Source organism: Bison bison, unplaced genomic scaffold (assembly GCF_000754665.1).
Source record: "Bison bison bison isolate TAMUID 2011002044 unplaced genomic scaffold, Bison_UMD1.0 scf7180017864057, whole genome shotgun sequence".
In the NCBI taxonomy this organism is placed as follows: Eukaryota; Metazoa; Chordata; class Mammalia; order Artiodactyla; family Bovidae; genus Bison; species Bison bison.
The window spans coordinates 1,196,386-1,224,045 of NW_011494629.1; the positions used below are offsets into that span (position 1 = coordinate 1,196,386).

Here is a 27,660-nt window from a genome sequence, read left to right on the forward strand (position 1 = left end):
GTAATGTAAATTTAGTTTCCTGAGGTGCAGGTCCAAGTCTGATTTCTCATGGGAAAGCCTCCTGTTTGTCCCATCTGGAGCCAGGCTTGAGGCAAGCCCTCTCCTCACCTTCCTGGGCTAATAAATGAAAATCTCCTCCACTGTCCATGGAATTCTCCAGGCAAGAATACTGGAGTGGGTAGCCATTCCTTTCTCCAGGGGATCTTCCCAACCCAGGGATTGAACCTGGGTCTCCCACATTACAGCAGATTCTTTATCATCTGAGCCACCAAGGAAGCCCATATTAAGATATAAGGAATGTAAATTCCTTCATTTCCTAAAACCAAACTTGATTTTTGTCTCAACCCCTTACTTTTCCTGTTTGAAGGAAATGTAATCCATCCAATTCCAGTGAAATCAGTAACTTTAGCATATTTAGTTATTTCATGTAATCTCAAAATCAGGATTTTCTACTTCTGCATATTTGCTCTAGTGTAAGCTCTTTCAGCATCAAAGCATGAAAGGATTTGATGTGTCTGCAGTTGTCTTTTGCCCGTACCAGCTTTTGCTAAGGTGTCCTTGTCTTATTGGTACCTCTCTACTCCAGAGTCCATGGATGCATCCACATCTGCCCACGGCCACATGGTGACACTGCCTCTCACTGTTGGAGAGCTCACGTCATAAATAGCATGACATCTGCAGAATCCAACTCTTTATCTCACATAAACCTTTTCCCATGAAAACTGGGCCATTCCCTAAGGCTGCAAACAGAATGGAACACCTCAGCGGTTCCTTCCTCAGCAGCCCAGAACTGTCACAGTTCTGTTTCCTTCCTAATCCTGGCTCCTGGGCGTTTCTCCAACTCTCTTGCAAGTTCATCTAATCATTTACATCTTCGATGAATATCTTATTGAGCACTCGTATGTAATGTAAGTGGGAGGGTGGCCAAATAAATTTGGTCCACCGTTACAACCATCATTCATTCACTGGAGGCCAAAATGAAAACAGAATGAAAGTTCTCAGAAGACTAAGCATAATACTACTTTTTCTCTTGGTGGTTAACTCCCAGCCAGCCACTTCATCTCTCGGTTTCATTTCCTTTATGTGTGAAATATGGTATTTGTCCTGGCTATTGCTAAGCCCTCCTCTAGTTCACAAGGGCTTCCTCAAGAGCTGCTCCAAACCTCTCCAGCTGCCACTGAACAGGCTGGGAGGAGCTAGCACCTGTGACTGAGAATCCAGCTAAGTTGGATCTGGCCAGTCCTCCTCAGCATTAAAAGAGGAGAAGTCTTCCCTTTTGATTATCCAAAAGGGTTTCCCCTTCCTCACAGCAGGTCACTTCAACAACTGATGCTAATGAATTCCATCTCCCTGGTGCCCAGGTCAGCTCTCTACTCACCCCTAAACTCTGCACAGTGAGCTCAATCCAAGCATGAAAACACACTAAAGGCAGAGGTAACAGGAGAACTCATTTCCAGAGGACACCACTCCTGACCTCACAGTCAGATCAGTGATGAATGATTTTTTTACCCCAACTGACCATCCACGTAGCCACCAATGTGGTTAAATGACTAAAGTGTCTGAGGATCTGCCTGTTTACCAGGTCACACTGGCTGGCCTGGGGAGGAGATAAGGAAAGCCATGTGTACCAGGGTTACAAGGTCACAGGGCTTTGACTGGTGGGAAATAAAACAACCTGCCTGGAAGGGCAGGTGACGAGGGGACCCTGAGAGCTGCATGGAGGATATAAAGCTGCTTTTCCCAGAAGGAAGTATTTATAGGCCAATAAATCAGTCAGGGGCAGTGGCAGGGGCCACTCCCACTTAGACGCTCCCATTGAGTTGTCTAGTGGTCTACATGGAACCAGTTGCAGAAAGGGTGGGAGGAGGAGCTTACCAGGGTCAGAGGAGGGTGTAAGACTAGAAAGAATGAGAATCAGAGACAATGAGAAAAATGGGGAAATGAAATTTAAAGGACCTGAGAAATGGAGAAAAGTATGTAAGAGTCTTTGGAGGAGAAGAGGGTATTGTGGGGTGAACTGTGTTCCTCCAGTGAGATAGTGGCAAACTGTGAATGTGACCTTACTTGGAAATCGAGTCATTGCAGAAATAATCAAATTAAGATGAGGACATAGGGATGGGCCTTAATCAAATGTCTAGTATTCTTTAGAGGGGGAGATTTGAATACAGACACAGAAAAGATCACATGAAAACAGGCAGATACTGGAATGATGTGGCCCCACGCCCAGAAACTGCATGGACTGCCAGCAAAACAGAAGCTCAGAGAGATGTGGATGGCTTCTCCCACAGAGCCTCCCAAAGGCACGAACCCTGCCAAAACCTTGACTTTGGACTTCTGGCCTCCACAACCACGAGGACAAATTTCTGTTGTTTATGGAACTCAGTTTGTGGTACTTTGTAATGACAGTCCTTGGAAACGACTATAGTGGGTTTGAAGAAGAAAAGTAAGAGAGAGAAGGAGGGAGGCCTTTGGACAAACAGGGTCACACTGGGTTGCTATAGTCCATGGGGTCGCAAAGAGTCAGACACACTGAGCGGCTGAACAACACACGTAGCACATCCTCTTAAAGGGACAGGGACACAGATGCACACACACACACACACACACACACACACACACAGATGGTCGGGCACAAGAAGACAGAGCTAGACCCAGAAAACCAGATGACACAGGCAGACTCAGAGAGAGAAGCACACACAAAAACACAGGCAACTGGGAGTACACACAAGCTGCTGACTTCTCAGTGGCGGGGTTCTGGGGGGTTCATACAGACAGAAACGCACACACAGATGCACACACCTGGGACACACGTTAGACAAGCACACAAGAACAAGGCCAGTGCAGTTTGGTGTTCAAACCCAGTGGTCTGAGAAAGGGCGACTGCCTGTCTGTCACCTTCAGTAGGGACAACAATGGACAGTCCAGCCAGGCACTGGCCACCGGTTACCATGATTCCATCCCAGCTGAGGGGCAGGTCGCAGCAGTTATCCTGAAACAGTGAGAGGGTACACTGAGAAGGAGAAGGAGAAGCAGAGACGAAGGCTTGGAGGCCCACACTGGCCTCACCACTCTGAGAAGCAGGCTGCATCCCTGCCCTCCCACAGAGAGGGCTCTCATATGTGTATATGAGGTCCTATGCTACCCAATCCACTCTGCATAGGACTTGTTCACTTTGAAATCTCTCATCTGTACGTTTGGGCTTTCTCCCAACAATGTTCAGTTTGTTCAGATCCTGGGCAGCCCAATGGGCTCAGAAAATTCTGGCTGCAGGAGGATCAAGGGAGCTCAATGATCAGCCTTCACCTGGAGAGTGGCCAGGGCTCAGAGCCCAGAAACTCACATTAAATTTGTCCAAGGAAGTGGTGCAACATTGGACACTCTCTACTTACCGTCTAGGGGAGCCCCAGATTTCCATGAACAGCCGGGGGCCACTCAGAGGGGAGGTGCAGGGGCCCAGACTCACAGCTTGAGCTTGGCCTGAAGTTCCCAGCCACAGACCTAAGCTACTGCAAGTAGAGTGCTGTTTTCAAGTTTACCCATCAGCCTTGGAGACCCTCACTCTCCATAAACTCCAGGAAACAATCACACACATGCTCACACACACTCACACATGCACCAAGAGTCTCAGAATAAACCAGAAATGCACCCAACACATATGCTAATCAATCCCTGCATCCTAGGTGGATCAGGCACCCAAGAAACAGATATCAGGCATGGTCTCCATGCCAACAGGGTGAACTCTGCTGATGGCTTTGTTTTCTCTGTCCCAGGAAGTTTCAGTTCAGCACCACAACATAACATGTCACAAATAGCAGGGGGCAGCCTGGTGAGTAAGGCATCAACTCCTGCCCTGTGATTTAGAACGCCCTTGAGATCACCTCTAATTGCAACACAGCTTCAAGTGCAGAGAGTCAGGAATTCCCCTTCTGGTTTCAGCCAGGATGATGAGCACCCTTCTCCTAGGCAGGAGACACAAGCAAGCGGGTCTATTTTTGGAGGACGCAAGACGAACAAGAGGAGCACCACCAGCTCAGGCTCTCAGAAATGATCCTCTGCCCACACACATTCCAAAGTACTGATTTTACAAAACCAGTTACATATGCATTTAAAATACAGCCTTGGAACAAAAGAGCAAATGGTTTCTAGGCCAAATGAACACTTTTGTAAGTACAATAATAATAAATAGTGTATCTAATATGGTAAAGAATATAAAACTCCTGTTAAATACTATTACCAGAGTCCTAAGGCCAGCTTCAGTCCTAACGATGACAGTACTTTGGCATACAGAAATTTCAGGCAAACGTTTCAGCTGCAAATCACGCCTTTTGTATTGTTTTTCCTTCTATATCGGCTCTGGGATCTCCCTCTCTGAATACCAACCACCAATTATATGTTAAGTGCTCAATCCTGGCCCAGTACATCTGAACTCAAATGCTTTTTAAGCTTGTAACTAATTCTTAGATTCTGTTTCGCTCAGTGACAGACTGCCTGCTAGCCATTTTCACCTGCCTGCAGTTTTACAGATGCATGGGCATCATAAACGGTAACTGGATTAAAGAAATAGCTCATACAGTCCATTCAACTATTATTACTTTTTATATATGATTTAAGCCAAATGTGGCCAAGGAGTAATGCTCCCTGAAGCTCTTTAAACAAAAAAAAAGTGTGTGGATTAATAAGTCTGGCATTGCCAAGCCAGTTCCTTCCATCATTGAGGGTGTGAGGAGGAGGCCAGGGGAGAATAAAGCAAGAGTGGGGCAAGTCCCTTTTTGGGCAAGAGCCGTGAGGGCAGGACCCCTGTGATGGATCTGAGTCTCTATAATACTAGATTGTGAGCTCAATCACACTTGTGAAAAATGACTTCAGAATCTAACCACCAAAAACTACCTTTCTTCCTAAGAAATCTATCCTAAGGCCCAGCATGGTACACAAATTTCCAGAGCCCAGATCTTGGTCGCCATGGAGATACATCCCTACCTAGCCAAAAAGGGCCCTCTCCTCCAAACATCCTGACTCTGTGCAAGGTCACAGTGACCACAGTAGGACTGCGAGGGGGTCAATGTGAGGAAACTAACCTATATATTTACTGCATAAGATACGAAAGGGGAAAATTATTATCAAGGAGCCTCCACACACAAGGCACCACCAACAGCAAGTTGATCCACACACCCTGTTTATTCATTTGCTTTATAATTTTTCTTGGACCGTAGTTGACTTACGATGTTATGTTAGTTTCTGCTTGACAGCAAAGTGAATCAGTTATACATCTATATGTATCCATTCTTTTTTAGATTCTTTCCTCACATAGGTCATTACAGAATATTGAGTGGAATTCCCCGTGCTATACAGTGGGTCCTTATTAGTTATCTATTTTACATATAGTAGTGTGTATATATCAATCCCATTCTCCCAATTTATCCCTCCTGCCCCCTTCCTTCCTGGTAACCAAACATTTGCTTTCCACATCTACGACTCTATTTCTGTGAATTTAAACAACTATTCTGAGGCCAGAATGTGGAAGTTCCTTGTGTGATCCCAAGAGGTTCTTTCAGGACACAGAGGGACATCTATTCCACTCAGCTGAGACTGGTGGACTTGAGTCATTTCTACTCAGTCTCCAGGAGACCCAGCCTTGGGCACGTGGAGGTGAACACATTCCTGAGGGGACACAGGGACCCTCAACATGCAGGGGGCTGAGAAATTTCTGGATGTCTGGGCTCTGAATAATGCTTACAAAAAGAAGCTAAACAGAAATAAAGTAGCTGTTTTAACAGTTAATTATTATACACTGAACTGCGTGCCCGCAAATTTTACATGTTGAAGCCTTAAGCACTTGTGTGGTAGTGGTGCCTCATTTGAAGGTGAGACCTTTGGGAAGTAATTAGGGTTAGATGAGGTCATGAGGGTGGGATCCCTATAATGGGATTCGAGTCTTTATAAGACAAGAAGAGACCAGAGCCCACTCTCTCTCTCCCTGTGAAGACACAGCAAAACCACACTGTCTACAAACCCAGCATGCCACTAGGACCCCAGCAATGCTAGCGCCTTGATTTCAGACTTCCAGTCTTCAGGGCCGTGAGGAGTAAACGTCTACCGATTAAGCTGCCCAGCCTGTGGTGTTCTGTTGTGGCAGCCTGGGCTGACTGAGGCAATATGGTGACAGGGGATGAAGGGAGCAAAGCACCACATCGTCAAGTGACTGGGCTGCATTACAAGAAATGGTGTCTACTGATTTTCAAATCTAAGATGCCTACAAAGTGTGCCAAGTGAGCAGTGATCTTGGCACTGACCTCTGGGAAAGACTGGAGCAAGAAGACAAATAACCTGCTCTCTGGTGACCTGTGGAGGAGGGCCACTTGCCCACCTGAGGCACTCCCTAGTCTGGACAATTACATCTGGAGAATAGCCCGAGAAGACCTTGTCAGCAGGAGACCTCATGGCCAAGCCAGGAGTCCGGGTCCTAGGGCCCTTCAATCTCCTTCTTCCCTTCAATCTCCTTCTTCCCTTCAGTGGCCATCTGTCTACTCCTGCCCTCTCATCTCCCACCCACCCACCAGCTTCTGACAAGCTCCACCCAGCTTTCAAAACTGCTTCAGGAGGCATGCCACTGCACCTGATACCAAGCAGGACCCTGTGGAACTCCTGGGCACAAAAGCCTTTATGTATGCCCCCATTTCTTGATTACAGGAAACAGGTTTCATTTAGCCTTCATGATGGGGCTTCCCTTGTGGCTCAGCGGTAAAGAATCTGCCTGCCAATGCAGGAAACACAGGTTCGATCCCTGGGTTGGGAAGATCCCCTGGAGAAAGAAATAGCAACCCAATCCAGTATTCTTGCCTGGGAAATCTCATGTACAGAGGAGCATGGTGGCTACAGTCCATGGGGTCACAAAACAGGTGGACAGGACTTAGCGACTAAAAAACAAGAGCAGCCTTCATAACTTTGCCTGAGTTCCAATGGGCAGGTTCAAACAGTTGCTAATCAGGGAAGGGAGGAGATGCAGAGACAAAGGAGGAGCTGTCAAAAAAACAAAACAACACAACAATAGTGCAACTTTGGAGTAGGGTCATTGTTCCTCCTCAAGTGGTACACATAATAATATCTCTGAGCTGTTATGCAGATATTGAAATCCCTACCAGGTAGGAGAAGTTAACAGAATGCTGCTCACAATCCTACAGATCTTAGATCAGTTGGAACCAGAAGATTGACGGTGCTGACTCCTACTTACCTCACCACCAATCAATCAGAAGAATGTCCACAAGCTGATCACTCCCTTTTTGAACCATGAAGTTCTTTGAACCAGAAATTCCTATAGAACTTCTCACTTCCCACTCCAGGTTGGGACATGTAGTCTTGAGGACATTAGCCTGCTGTGGCCCCCTTTGCCTGGCAAAGCAATAAAGTTATTCTTATCTACTTCACCCCAAACCCTGTCTCTGAGATATGATTCAGTGTTGGAGTACAGAGGTGGAATTCAGCTTTACACCCACCCATGGGGCAGCACTGGGCCATGGGAGACCCTGACCATCCATTTCAGCAGGCCAAGCCTTGAGTAGAGTGGCACAGTGAGTCACTCTGCATGGTACTCTGAAAACACATTCAAATGCTTGCATTCAAAGAACACTTCACGGTTTACCTTTCAGAGTTGGAACAGGGCTGTCATGTCCATCCAGTTGTCCCAAAGGGTCACTTGAGTCAGGAACTTCCGCTTGCCCTGGGCAAAAGAGCACAGCACACACATTAATGAGATTTCTCTTCAGGGCCTTTATTCTGCTTTTCATGCAAAGACAATAGTGTTTTAGCAAAACTGCCCAATGTTTATAGTACACCTAGAGTGCTCTTGCCTGGAGAATCCCAGGGGCGGTGGAGCCTGGTGGGCTGCCGTCTATGGGGTTGCACAGAGTCAGACACGACTGAAGCAACTTAGCAGCAGCAGCAGCAGAGGGATAAGGTGTTTCGGTAACATTCACAGGGCTTTTGTAGCATCAGATTTGGCCCCAAAGCAAAAGTGATTCCTGCAATTTTGCAATCATTCGGCAATCCCAGGCAAAATGCAAATGCTTTACAGCAGGTATGAAGGAAGCAAACATGTGGCCCAAGTTTCATTTTGGGAAAAAGAAAGATTAAAACACCAGCTGGCAAAATTAAACACTTCTGGAGCCAGAGTCAGCAGGTGGTCCTTCAGATATAGGCCTGTTATAATTCTGAATAAATTCAGATTTGGAGAGTTTCTTCAGCAGCTCATTCCCTCTTGCCCACCCCAGCCCCCAGACTCATTAGCAGCCAACAGCCAAGAACTGATCTACCCAATAAGCATAAAGACAGAAGTTTCTCATCTTTATGGCAATAGTAACCTCACTCCCTCAGAGACAGTGTCAGCAGAAGCAGTCACCCCAGAGTCATAAACACCAAGGGCAAGAGCAGAGCTGGTCTACTCAAGTGAGAGTACAGCACAAAGTCATGGGTCCCCTGTCCTGAGATGCCAGGAGGGATGGGTAGGTGTGACTGATGACCTAGAAACCGTTCTGGGCCTCATATAGTCCTTTCTTAATATCCCAGTGCAGTTTGCTTTGAAGACTTCCACCCCATACCTTGGCCTTGACTGGGGTCCCACTGGTTGGAGGTGGGGGATGGGGGTAGAAATGGTGAAGCCATATGTTGTCAGGGTGACTCTGCCAACACATCTGGATGAATCTGGCTTGACAGTATCAAAGAGTGGGACACACATGTGATGGCAAATGATGCAGCTTAGAAGGAAGAAAACCCCGATACATTCTGCAACATGGGTGGGTTATTCTGAGTGAGATAGACACAGAAAAACAAATACTGTGAACTACTAGAGTAGTCAAATTCATAGACAGAACGTAGAATAGTGGGTGACAGGTTGCTGGAGGAGGCAGAATGGGCAGTTAAGTGTTTGATATGGACAGAGTTTCATTTTGGTAAGATGAGAAAGTTCTAAAGATGGATATTGGTGATGCTTGTACAACAAGGTGAATGTACTTGATGCCACTGAATTGTGCATTTAATAATGGTTAAGATGATAAATTTTGTGTATTTACCACAAAAATTAAAAAAAATTATTATAAAAAAGGTAGTTTATAATTCAATATTGGGCCACCCAACTTGTCTCCCTTAAATGAGAGCGAGCATTTATGCATGCCTCCCTTAAATGAGAGGGAGCATGCATAACAAAACACCGAGACACTTCAGGAACCCCCTCTGCCAACCCTTAAGATGAGGCCTTACTCAAAAATCTGGAGACCTAAAAGCGGAGTAGAAGTGATTTTCAGACAGAAGTCAGGTACACAAGATGCTTTAAATTATTTAGCTCAACAAACACTGGCCAGTTTACACTCACGGGTACCCATGTGTCTCAGTTGATCTTCTCTGCCCACTTGTTCCTAAATCCCAGGACTTGCGAGGTAACAACATCAGCTTGCAACGCCCTTAGAATTCAGGCCCAATTCCAAGCAACCAAGAGGGGAGATTATTTCTGAAACGGGCTCATGGCTTTTCATTCAGTTACGGAAGATTCCTTCTTTCTGTCACTGCTAGTCCAAACTTACCCATGTGTCAGAAGTCACACATTCACACCATCTTTCATAAAACATCCTTGATCAACCTTTCAGAAGTAACAACTTTATTCTCTAAAACTATCCCCTGAACCATACACCTCTCCTATGGCAATCACATCATCCCCTGAATCAATAGTTGCATATATTTTAATTCTCCTCAAGGGACTGTAAACAGCTAGAGGATATCAGCTGCTGCATCTCTAGTGAAGACTGAAACCCAGACAGAATTCGGGGCTGCAGGACAGAGACAAGCATAAGCCGTACAGGCCAATCAATGTGGTTCAGTTTGGGTTTGAAATTTTAAATTGGCATGTTACACATACCATCACTCAGCACTGTTTAAATGTAGAGAGACCACAGGAAATCAAACACACTTGTACTATATACACACATCTGAAAGAGGAATAAAAATTATTAACTGCTTAGAAATTGACAAATGGTGTGAAACAGTCAAATAAATACATACTCTGTAGAAAAATAAGCACATTAGCCCAATTCCTCTGTGCCAAAGAGCCCCAGCTCTTCCAAGGCAGCTTTCAATTTGGAAGCATAAGTATTTTCGTGTTCATCTGAGCTGGGGGTGTGGACATGCACACTCTTCATGGGAGAAGAGCCGGAGGTGATACAAACGCTTCTGTTGACTCATGAGCAGATGTCATCCCCCCCACCACCACCACCCACACACACACACAGAGACATGCAAAGTCCCTTTTGAAATTAGAAATGCTGAGATTCTCCCTGAATATGTTGCACTGATCAGTACCTTCCCTGGGAATTGATTTTTAGTTTCTTTCAGCCTTAAGATTTACTCTAGGTAAAATTTAGTTTGGATATTTAAGCAAAAGAGTATCATCTACATATTTGGAAAAACAGGTAAAATTCACTAATTTTCAAGGCTAATACCAGGGACCCCAGTCTTTGGGACTTAGATGTGAAAGTGTGCAGAGCCTGAGCTCTAGCACATTTCCTCTGCAAGTCAAATGTGTGAATAAATTCACAATATCCAGTCATTGCGGTCCTTGGAATTGAGGCCTTAAGTTCCAGGAAAACTAGGCCCTGTTGTTGCTTCCTAACTGAGACATAAGGGCACCATTTACAGTCCGAAGTAGACCTAGTTTTATATATATACAAAAAATCATCATTCTCCTACACTGTAGAATGGCTATCCTTATTCGAGATGCTTCACCTCCAACAAGTGAGAACAGGGTCTAGTGTCTCAGCAGATTCCAAGAGGAATTTTCCTGGCCCAACAAGGGTCAAGAACAACCAAAGGAAAAAAAGTGAGACAAACACAAAAACAGAAACAATAAAAACTGTCACCCACTATTAGTTACATGAAATTATATAGTAATTTAAAAGTCCTCTTTTATTTTCTTTTTCAACATCTGTACAATGAACAAGCACCAAGTCTTTAATTGAAATAATTCATATATCACAAATTTTAGCATTTTAAAGTCTGCCAATTGAGTGGTTTTTAATATTGGGTTGTTCAACAATCTCCACTATGTAATTCTGCAATATTTTATTACCTCCAAAAGAAAGCTTATTTCCATTAGCAGTCTCCCCCACCAATCTCACCTCTCCCAGACCCTGTAACCACTAACTTGTTTTTTTGTCTTCATGGATTTATGTACTGGGGCCACTTCATATAAATGGAATGATATCATATGTGGCTCTTTGAACAAACATTAATTTCATTAGATTTTTTAAATCTCATGCCCAAAAAGAAAAGGAAAAAAAAATGCTGGAGAGAAGCACATTGCACTAGGTGATTAGCAAAGGCCTTTAAATGCTACATCAGCACATCAGACCACTGCCCAGACCCTGCGGGAAAGTTTTGGCTGCCTAAGTAGACAGGATGTGGAGGATGCATGGAGACACAGCAATGACTAATGGATAAAAGACAGAGAACTAATGAAAAGCCAGAGAACCAGGACTACTGGTCCACAGATGTGATGGTTTAGGAGCTGAGAGTCTCACTGAGAAGAAGCCAGCACACGTTCACATTCCTGCTGCAGAAAGACACAGCTCATGACAAGGACAAAGGAAGCATTTCTCCACCTCGCGTTTAGGGGCCACTGCTTCTCCCCAGCTAGCACGTTCTTCTCCAGGTCACCAAGACTGGACAAAGGACTTCTATTCTCCTTCTTCATCCCATGACCCACCTTGGCAATCACTGCCAGTCCAGTTCAGGCAGCGACTGGTCCAAGGTGGTGAGTCAAGTCATGCCTTCCACATGGCTGTCCTGAGAGCTTCTTTATACAAAGTCCCCCTTGGATTTACCGGGTGCTGGTATGCTTTCCCCCAACTGGCTAACTGAAGATGGGGAAGGCCTAAAGAGAGCAAAAGTTCTGGGAGGACTCAGCTGCCCTAATTCCTCAGGACTTAATTATTGTTTTCTGAAATGAGGTTACTCCTCAAGGCAAATTACAGGTCCTTCATTCTGGTAAATACTAAAAGCCACACTACTAAGGCCACACATGTCCATTAAGAATGTGGATGCTCTAACTTTTTCCATTGGACATGAGTGAACTTCATCTAAAAAAAAAAAAAACCAGCAAAACAATGTAAAGCTACTGGAAAACTCAAATCTTTGATCTCATCAATCAGGTAGTGGTGATTTATTACCTCCTTATTGGTTTTTTGATGTTTGAAGAAAGGAGAGTATTTAATATGAAAAAAATTAACTGTGACTCATTGCCTTGCAATGATACATTAAGTGTATAGTTTGATCCAGGTCAAAATTATACTTTAGGGACTTCCTTGGTGGTCCAGTGGTTACGACTCTGTGCTCCCAATACAGGGAGCACGGATTCAGTCCCTGGTTGGAGAACTAAGATCCCACATGCCACAGAGCACAGCCTAAAAAATACAAATTCATAAATAAATAAAATGTTTTTTTTAAACTACACTTTGAAGCTTAGAGCAAAGACTAATTACAATGTGGTAACCAGGGTGGGATCCTAGAATAGAAAAAGGATTCCAGGTAAAGTTCAAAGAAAGACTAATATTATGGATTTTAGTAAAGAATAATGTATGGACAGAGGAGCCTGGCAGGCTAAGTCCGCGCTGTCACAAAACAGTCAGACACGACTTAGTGACTAAATGACAACAACAACGATGTGTTGATCTTGGCACATCTGCTGTGACAAATGTACCACACTAAGATTTAATATTAAGAGGGGACAGAGTGTGAGGAATATGTAAACTCTTGACCTACCTTCACACAGTAAAAAGTTTTTTGAGGAACAATTACACATCCCATCACATTGGTCAAGCTCTTAACCAAGGCTCACAAGTAAAGAAAAGCTGTAAGGGGGGCTCTTCCCTGGTGGCTCAGTAGTAAAGGATCCACCTGCCAATGCAGGAGACACGAGTTCAATCCCTGATCCAGGAAGATCCCACATGCCGAGGAGCAACTAAGCCCGTGTGCCACAACTACCGAGCCTGTGCTCTAGAGCCCGGGAGCCACGACTACTGAAGCCTGCATGCCCTAGAGAACGTCCTGTGGAACAAGAGAGGCCACCACAATGAGAAGCCTACATTCTGCAACTAGAGGGTAGCCCCACTCACTGCAACTACAAAAAAGCCTGAGCAGCAATAAAGACACAGCAAAAATAAAACAAATTAAATAAATAAATAAAATCATTAAAAACATTTTTTTAAAAGAAGAGCTGTAAGAAAGATCCTATTTCCAAGTGGCCTTAATGGTGCAAGACAGGCATAAGCACTAACCATGTGAACAAAATACAACACAGATTCACAGGATCTGATACAGGTTGTTCAAAGATTCAGTAGCATGCCAGGGAATGTTCAGCAACTAAATCACTTTTGAGTATGTAGGGTTTTGAGCTAAACTGTATGTAAATTGTCATGGCATGGTGATATCAGCTCCTAACCTAGTACTTGGCGTGTGTTCTTAGCAGCACTTATTAATGTCCTATATATTCAGGGCTGAACCAACTGGTTTCCTCAGAAGGACCATATGAAAGGATGCATTGTTGATGTCGCTGGGCTTGTTAAGAAGTCAAGGTTTCCCACAGCCCTTCGACAGCTGGATATGCACACCCAGCCCCAAACATGTACAAATTCTGAGTAACCAGAAACTGTGCCCCAGACAAACAGGATCTTCTGCAGACCTCTCAACAGGGTCCACTGAAATGACATCTTGATTTAAGGCATCAGTAACATAAAAGAAATTCAGATCCACAAAGTACAAGTGGGTCTGTCCTGATTTCCAGGCTCCTTTCTGGTATTGTACCATGGCTACCTCATTAAGAGCAGAGACACGATTAAGAGAGAATTTACTAATGACATTCAACTCACACTCTTAGATTTGAGTCCATGTGCTACTGTGCTTTTGATTTGTGTTTCTCTTTAAAAAAATGTTTTGTTATTCAGATTATTCATTCATTAATCTCTAACCTGTTCATCTGAATCAGTACACTCCTTGTGATTTAATTAGATGCAGTCTCTGGCCTATGTGGACAACTTCAAAGCAGTCTCCTTTTAATTAGAGAGGGTATTTCATTCACCAAAGCTTGGCATTTTTGGATTTGGTCATCCTAAATGAGGGTATAATTTCCAGAATATGAGAACGAACAGCAAGCAGTCAAGGGCACACGGGCAAAGGACCACAGCCTGGAAGGGAGATGGTGTGGCATGCCGGGTGCCTCCGGAAGGGCAAGCATGCATTTTATGATGAGTTGTGCTGTGTGAGAAGTCAGTATATCCACTGGCAACTGGAAATGTTCATCGTGTGTTCCAGAACAATCACTTAGCTCAGCAACACGTCAAATCAAAAACATGCGTGACGCTGGAAATGCAACAGTTAAGGAAAAAGAACTAATAACTGGAAAGGAGCAGAGTATAAAATCCTAAAAGGTGAGTCCATTAGCCTGGGAACTGGGCCAGAGAAAGTATGTCCACAGTAAAGAGACTCGATAATGTTTCTGGGAATGTACTCAATAAAATGTTATACCGTGTGTCTCAACGGCCAGCTAGAAAACCACACAGCATTCAAGGTGAGCTGCCAGTACATAATCGGCAATCGTCTTAACAGTTTGCAATTTTTCATTTCATTATTTTGAACTGCAAATTGAGTAAATATTAGCCTCTGTGTCTACATTCCTTAAAGGGCAGACCTAACTCTGCTGTGGAAATACAAAGTTAAATCCAACAGCCTGAAAATGGAGTAAGCAGTGCCTCTCACCAATTTAACCTTTGCTGTGATTCTACTTCTACAGCAAAAATATCAACCCCTCCCAAATGATCCAGGCACAGACCCAATTCCCTCCAATATTGCTGTCATAATGCTTTTTCTACCTCTGTCACAGACAGCCCCCCAGAACCCTCAACAAAGGTCCCACTGTCAAGGCCCAAGTGAATAGCTGGTTAAAGTAGGGATGAAGCTGCTCAGGAGGCTGAATTGGGTCCTTTCATTGATCTTCTCTCTTTCCCAACACCTGCAACCCCTGGCCATGGTGGCATGGGGCTGGGAAGCCAGGAGCCTCCACCCACAACATATGTGATTGGGAGGGTGAGACCCCAACACCCTTCACTACGACACAAGCCCCTAATCCAGTGATATTCCTGCTTGTTACTGCAGCAAAACTTGCACAAAGGGAGCCAACAGAAATGCCGGGTAAGTACTCCAAGCTCATTGTTTCCATTTGGTTTTACAGAAGACTGTTTGGAGTATCAGTTATTCCCATGCACACAGGAATTTTTTTTTTTTCATCTTGAACCTCTAGACGGTGTTTAATTAAAGGTAGGAGGGAAAAGATTTAAAAAAAATTTATAGAAAAAGAGACTTTGTATTATCCCATGATAATGCTGGAGGTTACTTTGTTTGCTTCAGGAGAGTTAAACTCCTGTGCTGCAGGTCTAGCAGCCTTGGAACCCACGGTTGTCTGGAGAAATCTCATGGTGCAGTGAATGAGACCCACAGGGAAACGGTTCCAAAGGTTTGTAGCACCCTCTTTCAGCCAGGAATTTGTGTTCAGGATGTGTCCAGAGGGGCTTCCCTGGTGGCTCAGATGGTAAAGAATCTGCCTGTAATGCAGGAGGCTTAGGTTTGATCCCAGGATCTTCCTGGGATCAGGAAGGCAACTCAGTCCTGTATTCTTGCCTGGAGGATTCCATGGACAGAGGAGGCTGGTGGGCTACAGCCCATGGGGTTGCAAATAGGTGGACACTAAGCACAAGCAAGCACAACCAACTAACACTTCAATACCTTCAATACCTACGTGGCCAGAGGCTGTTCTCATCCCCAGAGCAAGTCAACCAGTTGGCATAATTGAAAGCAGAGGTTTTGTTGGCAGTGAACACTTTGAGTTCATAGAAACAAACAAGGATGCACATCTGTTATAATCAAAGATGGCAGCAGTGAATTTTTGTAAAGGTAGCCCATATATGAGTTTGTTAGGGCTGCCCCAACAAAGTGTCACAGCTTGGGTGGCTCAGACAACCGTTCTGGAGTCCAGAAGTCCAAGAGCAAAGTGTTGGCAGGGTTGTTTCTCCTACAGCCTCTCTCTCTGGCTTGTAGACGGCCAACTTCTCCCTGTGTCTTCACATGGTCTTCCCTCTGTGTGCATACCCCAGTCACAGTGGGTGCGGGCCCACTCTAGTGACCTCATTTGAAATTGAATACCTCCATAAAGAACTATTTCCAAATAAGGTCACATTTTGAAATACTGGGAGTTAGGATTTCATTATATCTATTTTGAGGGGGACACAATTCAATTCATAACGGGCAGTGCTTTTTATCTTCAATAATTAATAATATCTTTATAATTAAAGATGACTTGAAAGTCATTTTTGCAATTGCATGGAGCAGAGAAAGCCTCAACAAGAAAGAATAAACAGGGGACCTGGACTAAGTACAGAGGGGCTGGGTGTGGGCTTACCCACATGCTGGAGGGACCTGCCAACAACCTGCTAATGACTAGCACCCCAACTCTTTCATTTTGAAGGTGTCTCCCTGTGGCTGCCCTCAAACAGACGTCAGCTGAAGACACTGCTGTCCTCTGAGCTTCATCTCCCCAAAGTTTCCAGCAGCAGCTGTGGCATCTTACCAGATCCCTCCCTCTCAGGCTGGCATTCCTTCTTTCTCATAATATTTATACCACCATCACTCTTCCCAAAGAGCGGCATGGCAGGCCCAGAGGGAATGCCGTGGTAGGATGTAGAGCAGTCGTCTGACCATTTTTGGTAAGGACGCTGCTCAGCTTTTACACAGGGCTGCCCACTTTGCATGATGCACAGCATTCTCACAACTCCCTTCACTTGACCTTCCATGTTTGGATCCCCTCCTGCCTCAGTCCCTCTTGCAAGTGTCTCCTTGTCTCTGGCCCTGTAAATGCTGGAGTGCCCCTGAGCTGGGTCTGCGAAAGCTTACCCCCTTTCTGTACCTGTCCTGTTAGTGACCTGACTTCAAATGACAGCCAAATGCCCACAACTTCTCAGTGCACCTTTCCTGGCTGGACCTCTTCATGGAAACCCAGGCTCAGAAACGGGATGGCTTGCTTGCATCTCCACTTATACATCTAATAGACACATCATGCTTAGCTTGTCAAAACACAAATGCAGCTTTCCTCCACAGACTCACCAGAAGTCACCTGGTATGACTCCCCTGCAGTCACCAGCCTGCCTAAACTCTGGCTCCACCCTTTCATGGGCTAAGGCCACACATCCTGGTTATCTCTGACTCCTTTCCCTCTCTTACCCTACATGCAATCCATCAAGAAACACTATTTATGCTCTGTCTTCAAAATGCATCAGAATGTGATGCTCTCACCCTCCCTGGTCACACACAGTCCCAGCAGCTCTGATCCTGCTGGATCACAGACTGCCCTCCCCCAGACCTCCGTGGGTCCATTCTCCCCTTCCACTGCTGTCTATGCAGCAGAAACACTTGACCTGTAAACAGAGCATCAAACACTATGGCCTGTGATAGCAAGGCAAAAGGGTGAGTAGAATATACATATTCAAAATATCTTGCATTGTGAGATCCCACTTATTCCACATTCATAAACGGGCAGAGAGGCATCTGTAATGATGGAGGTGAGAAGACTGGTTACATTGGGGTTGATGGTCAGGAAGAAAGGGCACCCTATTCAACATGCCAAACACTTCCCTTCACATTTATGCACACAATCCTGCTACTTACCCTGCTTCCCATTTTTCTTTCCCCCTTAGCATTTCCAAGAGATGATGATCAGTTCAATGGTTTGATTCCATTTCCTCATCCTGAGAGCAGGAGGTTCTGCCTGTCTGCTCACTGCTCTCTCCCCAGCCCCTGGAGTACACCCAGTGGTTGCTCATGTGATGAATGAATGAATGCATACTTCCATGCTCAACAACTCCAGCACCTTCACCTCCCCCAGAGGAGCAGCCAGAGCCCCTTCTCCAGTCACTCCACAAGGGCATGTGTGTGCATGCATACACACACACACACACACACACTCCTGACCTCACCTCAACTCCTTTCCCCTTCACTCTCTCGGCAACAGTCTCAGCCCCTTCTCCCTCTGAGGTTTGTATTTATTTTTCCCTCTGCCTGGAAAACTCTTCCCTGGGCCTCTCTCTAACTCCCTGATTACTTCCTCTGTTCCAGGGTTTGCTCATAAACAAGACCTCCCTTGGAAGCTCTTATTGAAAGCTGTCCATGTATGTCTCATATCAGAAGAGGGTGGCCTCCATGCTGGGAGCCTCTGGGAGACCGTCTGGTGTCCATGATTTGGAACTCTGGCCTGCACGAGGCTCTTTATGACCATGTGAGAAGTAAAGAAACACTGCAGTGTCCTGGGACCATCATGCTCACGTGTGAGGAGACTCCTGAGTTTTACCTCACATTTTGAAGAATGGAGCTCATAGCTGCTCCAGGTATGGGCAGTGCGCACTGCACCAGAGCCTCTTCCTGCATCCTGTCAGCTCCTTTTCCCAGAGGCAGACAACGGTGCTGTAACTCTGCTCCCCCGGGACAGGCTGTAAGATCTTGTCCTCCAAACCGCTAATGAACACTGCCCTGTTCAGTGGACCCCAAACCTGAGATTTGCTGGCAATGCCCCAAGGAGCGCCACCAGGCCCATATTCCATAATCTCGCTGATGACACACTCTTTCGAATGTGCATATACATCTTTACAGAGAAGGCAATGGCAACCCATTCCAGTACTCTTGCCTGGAAAATCTCAAGGACGGAGGAGCCTGGTGGGCTGCAGTCCATGGCATCTCGAAGAGTCGGACACGACTAAACAACTTCACTTTCACTTTTCACTTTCATGCATTGGAGAAGGAAATGGCAACCCCCTCCAGTCTTCTTGCCTGGAGAATCCCAGGGACGGGGGAGCCTGGTGGGCTGCCGTCTATGGGGTCGCACAGAGTCGGACATGACTGAAGCAACTTAGCAGCAGCAGCAGCATACATCTTTACACTCCAATGAATTGAAAAGAATCTTTTACAATTTTAAAACCATACCAGGTGCTACTCAACCATAGAAAGGATCAACTGCTGATACACACCTCACAATGGGTGCATCTCACATACATCCAGCTAAGTGAAGAGGCCAGACTCATGGGGGACACACTAGAGAATAAATTTTCAGAATGGTGGTGTGAGGATATTGATGAACTCACTTTCCCTCTCAAACAACAAAAATATAGGCAAAATGACTAAAACCAACCATTTAAGAACTCAAATAATGCACCAGAGTCACGGAACAAGCTGAAAAATCATCTGTTCAAGAGAAATGGCAGACCCTTGCCAAGACAGCAGGGTTGTGCTGGCTTAATGTGGGTGTGACCATCTTCCTTCCCTCCCAGCAGCCCTGCAGGTGACCGGCAGAACTGAAGCTTCTGAAGCTCTGTTAAAAGTGCCATCCTAGAGGCACTAATTGGTCTAGGCTTGCAGCACCCTGGGAAATCTCTAGGTTTGACTCAGAGCTGGGCTGGGCTGGGGACGTGGGGAGGGTGGCAGGTGGTGCTATCCCTGGGGCATTACCCAAACAACAACAAACTGCTGGCAACCCCTCAGCTGCCTAATGCTGTGACTACAACTGCAGTAAACTTTAGCCCAGCCCAGAATTTAAATGGAAATCCAGAAGTAGAGGACCTCAGGGAACTTTAAACGTGCCAATGTATTTCCAGGATTGAAAAGGTCATGCGCATATGGAAGGCTATGCACATGCCCAAGAAAGACCTGGGAATGGAGATGACACCAGTCTCTTGTCGCTGATGCAATCAAGAAGTGACAGCTAAGGCTGATGTTAGATGGCATGCCTTCTCACAGGATCCCCTTGGCAAAAGGTGCAAGAAAATCTCATGATCAATGAGTGGTTGATCACACAAATATACTTACTTGGATGTCATCCCTAGGAATCAGGCCTTAAAGATGTAGGAGACCTTATGTTAAGTGTTCTTACCACACACACAAAATAACAATAATTATAACCACAAGAATAATAACAACAATATATAAAGAGAAAGAGAGGAAGCCTGTGGAGAAGATAGACATGTTTATGGCACAGATTGTGGTTATGGTTTCAAGGGCATATACTTATCTTCAAATTTATCAAGTCATATACATTAAATATGCACAGCTTTTTGAATGCCAATCATACATACCTCAATAAAATGGTTTTAAAAGTAACTTAAAGATGATAGATAATTCAGTGTTTATACATCAAAGGAAATATAGAAACCTCAGAATTAGCAAAGGAAAACCACTAAATAAACGAATAGTATCAGAGAAGGCAATGGCACCCCACTCCAGTACTCTTGCCTGGAAAAACCCATGGACGGAGGAGCCTGGTGGGCTGCAGTCCATGGGGTCGCTAAGAGTCAGACATGACTGAGCGACTTCACTCTCACTTTTCACTGTCATGCATTGGAGAAGGAAATGGCAACCCACTCCAGTGTCCTTGCCTGGAGAATCCCAGGGATGGGGGAGACTGGTGGGCTGCTGTCTATGGGGTTGCACAGAGTCAGACATGACTGAATCGACTTAGCAACAACAGCAATAAAATAAAAAACACTAAAAACATCCAAAATGAAACCAAAACAAAATGACAGCAACAACAAAAAAACTTTGATAGATTTAAGGAATTTGCTAACAGAGCTGTTGAAATATTATCTAAAATGACAAATTTAAAACAAAGAACTAAAAAGACATGTGAGGAAATAGGGAAATATGCCACATACATAGGAAACAAAGAAAAACACCCAACAGAAAATGGGGTCCCTGAGGGGTTAATACAACTATAAATATATTCAAAGAAGTAAAGAAAAGAATAACTAAAGAAGTAACAGAAATTACAACAACTTTATCTCAGCAAACAGAGAATATCAATAAAATCACGGGAATTAAAAGACTCAAAAATTAACTCTACAGTTTAAAATACAATAACTGAAATTCACCAGGTGGGCTCAACAACAGATTTGAGTGGATAGAAGAAAAAAATCAGTGAACTGGAAGACAGTTTATTAGGAGAGAGACTAAACAGTCTGAGAAGAAGATAAAGCAAATGAAGAAAAATCACAGTGGCTAAGAGACTTGTGGGACACTATCAAAAGTACCAACACATACATAATGGGAGTCCAGAAGGAGAAAAGAAAGAAAAAATACCAAGAAATAATAACCAAAAACCTATCAAATTTGATTAAAAGTACACTTAAAAAACTCAAGGAAATGTAGGTATGTCTACAATATCCACAATTAGACATATGATAACCAAACTGTTGAAAAACAAAGAATATTGAAAACAGCAAGAGAAGTGTCTGATCATGTACATGGAATTCTCAAGAAGATTAACAGCTGATTTCTCATCAGAAATCCAGTGTGATGACATACTTAAAATGTCAGGGGAAAAAACACCATCAGCCAAGAATTCTATGTCTAGCTAAACTCTTCTTCAAAAATGAAGAATTTAGGTCACTTCCAAGTAAATAACAACAAAAGAAAAAATCTGTTATGAGCAGATTGCTCTACAAGAAATAGTAAAGGGAGTCATGGAAATGAAATAAAACAACATTGGAAGGAATTCTAATTTATACAAGGAAATAAAACAGTACCAGACAGGTAACTACACAGATACTGTGCAAGACAATATAAACATATTTTTTATTTATAACTCTTTTCTTCTATTTGTTTTAAAAGATTACTGCATAAAGCTATAATCATAAAACTATGTCAATGGACTTAAAACACATAAAGATGTAATTTGTATGAAATAATAGTTCAAAGAAGAGAGGCAAGAAGACTAATGCTGGAGCAAAGTATTTACTTTTGAATTCAGTTCAGTTTAGTTCAGTCGCTCAGTCATGTCCGGCTCTTTGCGACCCCATGAACCACAGCATGCCAGGCCTCCCTGTCCATCACCAACTCCCAGAGTCTACCCAAACCCACGTCCATCGAGTCGGTGTTGCCATCCAACCATCTCATCCTCTGTCGTCCCCTTCTCCTCCTGCCCCCAATCCCTCCCAGCATCAGAGTCTTTTCCAGTGAGTCAACTCTGCATGAAGTGGCCAAAGTACTGGAGTTTCAGCTTCAGCATCAGTCCTTCCAATGAACACCCAGGACTGATCTCCTTTAGAATGGACTGGTTGGATCTCCTTATAGTCCAAGGGACTCTCAAAAGTCTTCTCCAACACCAGGGTTCAAAAGCATCAATTCTTCAGCGCTCAGCTTTCTTCACAGTCCAACTCTCACATCCATACATGACCACTGGAAAAACCATAGCCTTGACTAGATGGACCTTTGTTGGCAAAGTAATGTCTCTGATTTTTAATATGCTGTCTAGGTTGGTCGTGGGTTGATATGCCTGGCTCTCATTCCTTGTCCAGGAAAATGGTAGCATAATATGTCTCCAATCACATCTTCTAGTCCTATGTTCTACTTTCCTCAAGCATAACTCAGAGGAAATCCTATTTCTGCCTATAAAGTATCAAAGGTGGACTTTGGGATGCAGGAATGACAGATAACCACCCAAAGAAAATAAAATCCCCTCCCTGCTTATCCACAGGTACACATGGTCACAACTTTCCTTCCAAGGAGTAAGCATCTTTTAATTTCATGGCTGCGATCACCATCTGCAGTGATTTTGGAGCCCAGAAAAATAAAGTCAGCCATTGTTTCCACTGTTTCCCCATATATTTGCCATGAAGTGACGGGACCAGATGCCATGATCTTATTTTTCAGAATGTTGAGCTTTAAGCCAACTTTTTCAAGAGCAAAGCAAGATTAGGACTATACACAGCCACTCCTGATCACACACAACTTGGGCTATTTAGAACTGCTAAAGCTACATAAGAAACAGATCACTTTTAGTGGGGGACAAAGTAAACCTGTGTCTCAATTGTTTTAGAACATTCAGCTTTTTCCTGTTCGAAAAAAATAAAACCTAAATTTTTGTGTGTGAATGCTCAGTCACTCAGTCATGTCCAACTCTTTGCCACCCCATGGATTTGTAGCCCACCAGGCTCCTCTGTCCATGGGATTTTCCAGGCAAGGATATTGGAGTGGGTTACCATTTCCTCCTCCAGGGGATCTTCCTGACCCATGGATTGAACTCATGTCTCCTGCATTGGTAGGAGTGGTCTTTACCATTGAGCCACCTGGGGTTCCTTGATTTTTTTTTTTTTTTTTAGAGTAAAACAAAATAATTCACCTTGGAAATTCTTTTCTTTTTAAAGAATGTTAACAGTTCAACAATGTATATAACAAAATACCTACTGCACAGAAAGAGATGAAGCTGTGTTTAGAATTTCCCTGCATGCCCCTCTCCCATGCATTTGAAACAATTTGAAGATAAGAGTCTTTATATTCTATTTCCTGAATATCTTCCACTGCAGTAGATACAATTGTATGATGTCTGATGTCTTCAATGACAAAGCAAGGATTCTGCAACATCAACATTTGTATTTCACAGTACTGTAGTATTAATATTGAACAGATGAAAGCAATATAAACCATTGTGAGCAGTTATAAAAAATGCACATAATTGCCAACTGTGATTCTTTTCAGTAAATTAAAGTCCTTGTCTTTTCTAAGCTTCTCTTCTAAAGAAAAAAATTTACTGAAAGAATTAAGTTACAATCATATCACCAGACACTACTTACTTCCCCTGCCCCTATAAAAAGGGACATTTTTCAATACTTTGTTTTACCTAATTGAGACTCTTAAACTCATAAATCATGGTTGTTTCAGGCTTTCCTTTGAGGCTTTTTTATTTTCACAGCCAGAAGCCCTAAACTAATCAATCATGGAATACTGTCATGGGTAATTACCGTGGGGGTGACTTGCCTTTTCTGTCTCTTGAGGCTGCAGGTGTGCCCTCAGTTTGCTATTTTAAAGCACTTTTGCTTTAACAACCAAACAACACCCGGGAACCTCTCTCTCTGTCAATTATCACAAAAACACATTTGAAAGCACACACATAGGACACCAAGGAAACAGACACACACACGTGACTCTGGGGCTCAGGGGATCCCTGTGGCTCCATCCTCACCTTTTTTACACTCTCAGTAACCTTAAACCATTGGATTCGAAGGAAAATGTGACCTGATGAAGAGAACAATGTGGGCTGACACATCCCCGAGCACATGGACAGGGGTTGATGTGCCTGGCTCTCATTCCTTGTCCAGGAAAATGGTAGCACAATATGCCTCCAATCAAATCTTCTAGTCCTGTGTTCTACTTTCCTCAAGAATAACTCAGAGGAAATCCTATTTCTGCCTATAAAGTATCAAAGGTGGACTTTGGGATGCAGGAATGACAGATGACCACCCAAAGGAAATAAAATCCCCTCCCTGCTTATCCACAGGTACACATGAACAAAACACCTTTTTTGTGGGAAATCTGCTTATGAAGAAGTTTTCAAACACAATAACCAAGTTAAAAGGTTAATTCCACTCTCTCTCTTTCTCACATGCACACACACATACACACACATCCTTCCCATCCTTCCTCTCCTTTCCCTTCTCTCACATTAATTTTGTATTTTTCCTTTTTGTTTGGTTCTGATATGTGAAAGTTAATAGAAGTTATAATGAACCCCTTTTCTGTTTCTTATCCCAATTCCCTTTCCACCCTTCCAAAGGGTATCTTTCCTTTACTCTCTTTCTCCTCTGCTCAGTTGCTCAGTCATGTCCAACTGTTTGTGACCACATGGACTATAGCTGGCCAGGCTCCTTTGTCCATGGGATTCCCAGGCAAGAACACTGGAGTGGGTTGCTATTTCCTTTAGGGGATCTTCCCAACTCAGGGATCGAACCTGTATCTCTTGTACCTCAGGCACTGGTGGATTCTTTGCCACTAGTGCCACCTGGGAAGCCCTTTCCTTTACTTTAATGGTTCTCAATGGATAAAAAGAATCCCCCACCCCCCCAGGGGACATCTGGCAACAAGTGGAGTCGTTTTAGCCTGTCAGACTCCAGGTGGGGGGCACTCTTGGCATCTAGGGGATCAAGACCAGGGTTCTGTTGAACATCTTCAATGCATAAAGCGACCCTCACGATGAAGAATTATTAAGCCCCAAATACCAACCGGGAGGAGAAGGGGATGACAGAGGACGAGATGGTTGGACAGCATCATCAACTCAATGGACATTAGTTTGAGCAAGCTCCAGGAGAGGGTAAAGGACAGGGAAGCCTGGTGTGCTGCAGTCCACGGGGTCTCAAACACTCGGACAGGTCTGAGTGACTGAACAACAACAACAACAAACACCAACTGTGTGATGTTGAGAAACTCTGCTTGACTCTAGACTACCTACCTTTCCTGCAGGTTCTCAGTTTCAGGTCAGCAAGCCTGCGAGTTGAGGTAAAATTTAGATAAAACCTCATTCAGCCATGTTCATCCTTGTCCCAATTCCAGTATAGAAACTGAGCCCTCAAAAGGTGGTGCTGATTCAGAAAAGCCTGACCTTACAGTCAGACGCCCATGCAAATCCTGCCTCTGCTACTTATGAACTTTGTACTGGGGGCAAGAGAAATGGCCCACGGGCATCTCCATCACCCCAAATACAGGATGGCAGTAAAGAAGCTTCACTTCATGGGGTGCCGATTTGACGAGATCCATGCCATTCTTCTCTTTGCACACCTTACACAGAGGTTAATAAATGTTTATTCTTTTTTCCAACTGTCCCCCCTTTTCTAATTCTTCCTCCTCTTCCAACTCAGTTGGGAGATGCTCCTGATGCCAGCAAGGCCTTTAGGCCATTGTGAATGCCTTCTAGGCCAAGGTCATAGCCCCTTCCTATGTGGAATGGCCCCATGACCACTAGGGCCCACACAGGCACCAGTACCTAGCACCAACACCCAATATCAGTACCCAGCACTAGCACTCAGCATCAGTACTCAGCACCAACACCCAGCACCCAGTACTTAGCACCAGGACCCAACACCAGCATCCAGTACATAGCACCAGTACCCAGCCCCAGGTGTTCCTGACTTGGGATCCGTCAGGAGAAAGAGGTGGCAACTGAGAAGGGAAGGAATGGGCAGGACAAATCTTGGGCCTCACTCTCCTCAGTGACACTAGCATGCTTCTATTTGCTTCTCATAACAGTTTGGCTTCTCAGAGTGACATCATTGCAGACACTGCCATCGTCAGTGTGTTGTTCAGCACCCACAGGCCATCCCCCTCTTGGCACCCCCGCTAGATTTACAAAGAAAGGTGGGGAGAGTGTTGCTGGCTGGAGGGAGACAGAATTGAGTTACCTAGATCTTTGAACTATTGGAGGAAACACATGCCCTTCCACAAGGGCAGGAGAAACTTCACAGTCTCACCTTCCTGTGTCTCCTCACTGTAATAAAAATGCAACATGAAACAGAAGGAAGATCAGTGAGAATGAAACAAAGGCTGGACCATGAAGGAGATGTGGAAGGAGGTCAAGGGCCAGGGGTCACAGTGTGGACACACCGACTCCAACATACACCCTCAAACCGGCAAACCTTTCCCAGCTGGTTTTACGTTTAGTTACTAGGCCACAGTAAAGTTCACAGCTATATTTCCAAAGAGACTCATTATTTATGCAAACAAGCCATTCTTCTATGTGCACTGGCTTGCCAACAGCAAGGAGCTCATAATGGGCCACAGCCGCATTTAAAATATGCACCAAAACAGATGCCAAATCTAACACCACGTAAAAGTCAATGGGAGTAAGGCCTGGAAACTCTCCCTCCTGGAGGGTAAAGACTGGCAAAAATGGAGATGTCAGGCAAAGGCATCCAATGAAGTGGCTCCTGGAACTCTGCACACCAGCAGCACAGGTGACTCTCACACAGAAAACTGCATAATTTAACCCCACCTGCCTCACCGCCCCTCCCACCATTGCTTTCATGCATAAAGAACGTGAAGCATGGAAGACTTTAGATAAACTGGGCCCTGGAATCTATGACAAGTGTACTGAGCACAGACACATCCCATAGAGGAGGTCAGGGAGTCTTGCGGTCCCCACGCAGCCCTGCCCCCCAGTGTATGTTCCCTGAAGACACTGAGGATGATTTGAACACAGAAACCAACCCACAGGTAAGATTCGCAGGGCAGGGGGCTGGGTGTGGCCTGAAAAGCTTTCAGGTTATCTTCTTTCCAAGCTCCTTTTGGACCTGACTGTCCCCAAAGCCTTGTGCTAAAAGGGGAAGTGAAATAGGAGAGACCCTGAGAAAGTCTAGAAGGCAGTTTTCATGAGGGAAAATGACAGCAACTCTCCTGGAGTGGATTCATTCTCCTTGTTGAGGACAGAAACAATGCTCTCCCAAGCCACACTGCTACCTCACACAGGGAGAAGAGGCCTTATCTGCTGGGGAAGGCATTGGAGGGGAAAATAGGCCAACCTGAAAACTGTCAGAGGAGAGGCCCCCTGTGAGATGCAGGAGGGTTAGAAAAAGATGAACTCGAAAAAGAAGGCTTAACTCCAAGCCTGCTGTGATTGGTCCAAAATCCCTGAAGCCTGCTGGATGCTTGGGGCTGGTGCACTGGGACGGCCCAGAGGGATGGTATGGGGAGGGAGGAGGGAGGAGGGTTCGGGATGGGGAACACATGTATACCTGTGGCGGATTCATTTTGAAATTTGGCAAAACTAATACA

General features: G+C 44.6%; 1 protein-coding gene across 1 annotated transcript in view; it reads right to left on the bottom strand.

The window, feature by feature from the left end:
- ROR2 (receptor tyrosine kinase-like orphan receptor 2) overlaps positions 1-27,660 on the bottom strand; it is a 238,680-nt gene that overhangs the window by 48,306 nt on the left and 162,714 nt on the right. Inside the window, exon 2 of the mRNA XM_010835957.1 lies at positions 7,637-7,714. The gene's annotated coding sequence lies outside the window, so the exon portion shown is untranslated. The remainder of the gene's footprint in view (positions 1-7,636; positions 7,715-27,660) is intronic.